Genomic DNA, 5715 nt, shown 5'->3' on the forward strand with positions numbered 1-5715 from the left:
GCCTGGGCTCCCTCCTCCCCCTCCCTCTTCCCCCCCCCCCCCGCCCCGTCTCCTCCTCACAGCCCCACCCCCAGTTCTCGGTTAGTCCGCCGGCTTCCTTAGAGCTCTCCCGAGAAACGAGCACCCAGAGGGGCCAAACCAGGGGCTGCTTGGGGCGGGACGGAGCCTGCACAGGCCGGAGGACCCCCTCCTCTGTCCCTTCCCTCCTCTCTTCCCACTTGCAACCCCCTCTCCAAATCTGGCTTAGCTTTTGGATCAGTAGGAGGGGCGAGATGGAAAGAAGAGAAGGTTTTAGGCCCGGGAGAGGGTGAGCTGGTGGTGTAGGGCAGGGGTGCAGAGGGCGAGGAGGAGGCTGTGGCCCCGGTAGAGTCGCCCCTGGCTGACCTGACCCTTGCTGCCGCCATGTGGGTTCCCCCTTCATTGAGGGTGCCTCAGGGTGGGGCTGGGGGCCTAGAGACTGGATTCCCCTCCAGCCAGCAGGGCAAGGATGGTGCAGCCTGAAAAATGAAAGAGGAGAAAGAATTCCAGGGCCCATTTTAGGCTCACACAAATCCACTCCTTGGCGTCTGGTCCCTGTGGAGGGTGGGGTGGGGGTACGAGTGAGGGAAGGGGAAGAAAGAGGCCTCCAAGCCTTGGATCCCCGTTAGTAGTTTCCTCCAGGGTCCGCCTCGCCTTCTGTCCAAGTCTCTGGTAGTCTTCCCGTCGCCACCAGGGGGAGCCCTAGGCACAGAGGGGGCTCTGGATTGCAGGGTTATCCTAATGGGTCTGCACTCTAGGCCTGTGCCTCCCGCAGGGGATTCCTTTCCCCTTGGACCAGGACTGAGCATCCCTGGAAGAGGAGAGCCCATCCTCTCAGGGAATTCTGCCCCGGCTCTAAAGGGTATGGGAAGGGTGGGACCAGATGTCCCACACTGTGGTTCAGCTGGTGACCCAGGGACAAGGTCGGGTAAAGGGACTGAGGCTCCCTGGGGCTCATCTCAGCTCTCAGTGCAGTTTTTTTGGAGGAGTCCAAGATTCCTGGCTGGTACGGTGGTCTTCTAGGGGGCTCCAGGATTTATGAAAGCAGTAAGACAGGTGTGACTTGGAGGCAGAGCCTGAGGTTTGAGCTGAGCTGAGCTGGGTTGTTTTGGGGGGTCCCCTGCCCGTTTTAAGTATTGCTACTACAGTACCCACACAAATGTGGGGAGGGCATGGGTTAAGCTTGGGAAGTAAGAAAGATCTGGCCCCTTTCACCGACCTTCAGTGGACTCTCAGAACTCACATTCCGGGAGTCTGGTCTCACATCACACCCAGGGAGGAAACTGCTGATGGAGACCCCAGGTGGTTCTAGGGAAGGAATCACTTAGGATTAGTTCCTGTGGAATTTGCACGTAATCCCCCTGTCCCTTTAGAAACCCCCAACTTCTTTTTGGGGGGGAAAAAACGTGCCGCATAAATGAAGAAGAATTGGGAGTTCCCGCCCAGAGCGGAGGGGCCCAAAGGGGTAAAGAAGTCAAAAGACAGGAAAGCCGAGCCCTCTCTGCCAGGGGAGGGAGGCAGGGTTGGCTCCTCCAAAATCTGTCCAGAAGTTTCACTGTGAGGCCTGGAGTCCAGATCCTCAGAAGGGCTGGGGGAGACTAAGCCTCTGGACACCTGGGATCCTGCCTCTTTTGGCTTGCTGAGGTGCTTGGGTGGCCACCCACCTCCCCTGGGAGGAAAGAATTTAATGGGGGTCAAGTGTTGGGAGCTCTGGGCAGGAAGCAGTTGCAGGCCTGAGGCAGGAAATGCTCCTCAAAAGTTATCCTCCCACAGCAACCTCCTCTGAGGAGTTTGGTCATCTCACCCCCCTCAGTGAGCAGCAGGGAGGAGGAGGAGGAGGAGGGCCAATCTGCCCCGCCCCCTTTCCCTCTCCCCACCCCTGCTGGAGCCTGAGCTGGCAACTTCCCCAGACCCTAGGGCCCCCCCCCCCAGGCTTCGGTTCCTGGAGCTGCATCCTGCGAAGAGCTTTTGGCCCCATGGTCAGAGCCCCCCACCTCCCACCCCACAGTCTGAGGGCCCACCAGCCTTGGCTCCCTCCGCTCATCCCAGGAGCACTCCATGTCCCACCTCCCTGGTTCACTCGGGGTTCCGCTTTGCGGCTTTGGCATTGGCTATCCCCACTGCTTCTCTCTCCAGGGGTGGAATCCTGCAGACCTCTGGAATTCAGACTCCATGCTGAAAGCTTCCCTGGGCTCCTGTACCACCTTGATCTCATTTCAGGGCACACACCACATTTTTGCTTGGCTTAGAATTATTGGAGATCCTGTCTGTCTTTCCAGTGGGCTGAGAGCTCCTAGAACTCTGCCCTCCAGAAATAGAAGGGGAGCCACCTATGCCATTTTATTTTTTTTTAAAGATTTTATTTATTTATTTGAGAGAGAGAGAATGAGAGAGAGAGAGCACATCAGAGGGGATAGGGTCAGAGGGAGAAGCAGACTCCCTGCCGAGCAGGGAGCCCGATGCAGGACTCGATCCTGGGACTCCAGGATCATGACCTGAGCCGAAGGCAGTCGCTTAACCAACTGAGCCACCCAGGCGCCCCACCTATGCCATTTTAAATGTTCTAGTAGTAACCACGTGTTCAAAAGTAAAAAGAGGGGGCGTCTGGGTGGCTTGGGTCATGATCCCAGGGTTCTGGAATGGAGCCCTGCAACAGGCTCCCTGCTCAGCGGGGAGTCTGCTTCTCCCCCTCCCTCTGCCCCTCCCTCTCCGCTCATGCTCTGTTTCTCCCTTTCTCTCTCTCAAATAAATAAATCTTAAAAAAAAAAGAAAAAGGTGATGTTAATTTTGATGATATATTTTATTTAACTCAATATATCAAAAATATCACTTCTACATGTAATCAATATAACAATTATTAATGTTATACATATATATTTAAAGATTTTTATTTTTGAGTAATCTCTACACCCAACGTGGTGCCTGAACTCATACCCCCAAGATCAAGAGTTGCACGATCTTCCAACTGAGCCAGAAGGGTGCCCCATTAATGCTATATTTTATATAGATTTTTTTTCAGACAAAGTCTTTGGAATTCAGTGGGTATTTTACACTTACAGCACCTCTCAATTTAGATTAGTCATGTGCTCAGTAGTCATGTAGTTAGTGGTGACCATATTGGACAATGAGGTTCTAAAGATCAGGGATGGAGCCCCGTGTCTGTATGAAAAGTCCAGATGGAGCCAGACAGCCTGGGTTTGAATACTAGGTCAATCACTAACTGTATGACCTTAGGACATGTCTCTTAACCGCTCCGTGTCTTAGTTGTCTCATCTGTAAAAGGGGCCTAACGAGCCTCCTAGGGGTAGTGTGAAGAGTATGTGAAGTGCTTAGGACAACATCTGGCACATAGTAGTAGCTGCTCAATAAAAGCTCGATGTCTTTGTCTCTGCATGATGCTAACCTTGGCCCCAAACCACTGTCAGCTGAAAGACTGAATGAAAGAAATAGCCTTTTCCCCTGCAGCAGATGGGAGCAGAAGTAAGCTGGGTGGAGTGAGTGAATTTTGTCTGGAGAAGTTGGAACGGGACCGGAGAAGAGAAGGCTGTGGGTGGGTGGCTGGCAGAAGGCTCTTCAGAAGGCCGGTTGGAGGTTTATAGCTGGGCTGCCATGGAATTAGGAGGCTTCAAAGAGCAGGGTGAGGTTTGGAAAACCGGCCGGCAGTGGGTGATAAGGAGTTTGCTGAGTGCTGGGAGAAAGGGACTAGTTAGGACAAATGGTCGGAGTCAGGCCCACCCACTTGCGGGTACCCTCCCTCGCTGGGGGCTGGCCTCTGGGAGAGGGAAGCGGGAACGGGCTGCGCGCTGCATTTTGAGGCCACAGCGCCCTCTGCTGGATCTGGGGACATGGGGCAGCAGCAGCAGTGAAGGGTGCTGGAAGTCAGCGGAGGGGGTGACAAAACTCTGTGCAGGCAAGTTCTGTACTACATGCGGTCCTTCCCGATCCCCAGTCACCCCCGAGGAGATCGCACAGTCGGAATCCCTTGACAAGGATGTAGGAAGTTTATTCAAAATGAGCAAACTCTGAATCTCTGAAGCGTGGGTTTCTATCCGTTCTTTATTTGCTCAGTCGGTATAAATGTGTACTATATTAATTTCTAGGGCTAGGAGTTCGAGACAAATATAATAATGGTGATAGTAATCATAACAAAGTCATCCTTGTGACAAAATCATAACGATATTATTATTACTATTGCAGCTAACGCTCACCTAGCCCTACTACGTGCCAGGTGCTATTCTCCCACGTAGCTCACAGATGGCAGAGCCGGACTGAACTGGGCCCGTGTGACACCAGGGGGTGTACACTGAACCGTCACGATACTTATTGCTTCTCTGAGGTAATCAACACTCTTTTCCCACTTATGTGAGATATGGTGAGTCCGGGTGCTTCAGGAATCTGGACATTTCCTATTTCTGTTTCTGATTCTTTGCTGCTGAATAATTTTAGAAAAATTAGGGCTAACATTTATTGATTTGTTGTGCACTAAATGTATGCCAGGCAGTGTGCTAAGCATACTGTTGGATTAGTGCTCTGAAGCCCCACAAAGAGAGGACCACTATTATTTCCCCCTCTTACACACAGGCAAGTGTATCAGTTTTCTTTTCTTTTTTTTTTTTAAGATTTTATTTATTTTTTCGACAGAGAGAGACACAGCGAGAGAAGGAACACAAGCAGGGGGAGTGGGAGAGGGCTCTGCAGGGAGCCTGATGCGGGGCTCGATCCCAGGACCCCAGGATCATGACCTGAGCCGAAGGCAGACACTTAAAGACTGAGCCACCCAGGTGCCCCGTGTATCAGTTTTCTATTGCTGTATAACAAACTGCTGCAAACTTCATGGCTTGAAACAACACACATTTATTTTATTTTTTTAAGAATTTTATTTATTTGACAGAGAGAGAGCCTAAGCAGGGGGGAGAAGCAGCAGGAGAAGGAGAAGCACACTCCCCGCTGAGTAGGGAGCCTGATGCGGGGCTCGATCCCAGGACCCTGGGATCATGACCTGAGCTGAAGGCAGATGCTTAACCGACTGAGCCACCCAGGTGCCCACAACACACATTTATTGTCTCATAGTTTCTATGGGCTAGAAGTCCAGACGTGGTTTATGGAGTCAAGGTCTCACAAGGCAGCAGTCAAGATGTCTTCTGAATTGTTTTCTTATCTGGAGGTTTGACTGGAAAAGACACTGTTTCCAAATTTGAGCAGATTGTTGGCAAAATCCATTTCCTCCACAGAACAGGACTGAGACTGAAGGCAATTCCTTTCCACCTGGGCTTTCCCAATGTATCAGTCAGTGTCTTCCAGAGAAATAGCACCAGTAGGATGTGTGTGTGTCTAAAGATATTTATTCCAAGAAATTGGCTTACATAATTGTGAGGGCTGGCAAGTCTGAAATCCATCGGGCAGATTGGCAAACTGGAAACTCTCAGACAGGAGCTGATGCTATAGTCTCGAGGCAGAATTTCTTCTTTATTCCTCAGGGAAACTTCGGTTTCATTTTTAAGGATTTTCAATTGATTGGATGAGCCCACCCACATTACCAAGAAGAATCTTTGCTTAAAGTCAACTGCTTGTCGATACTAACCACACATCTACAATTTATCTCCACAGCAACACCTAGGTACTGTGATCGAGTAACTGTGACCTCTACAGCTTCGCCCAGCTGACACACAACACTCACCGTCACACCTAGCGTGACCG

Source organism: Eumetopias jubatus, unplaced genomic scaffold (assembly GCF_037043125.1).
Source record: "Eumetopias jubatus isolate StellerSeaLion01/CBP00866 unplaced genomic scaffold, mEumJub1_p1.0 scaffold_10, whole genome shotgun sequence".
Lineage (NCBI taxonomy): Eukaryota > Metazoa > Chordata > Mammalia > Carnivora > Otariidae > Eumetopias > Eumetopias jubatus.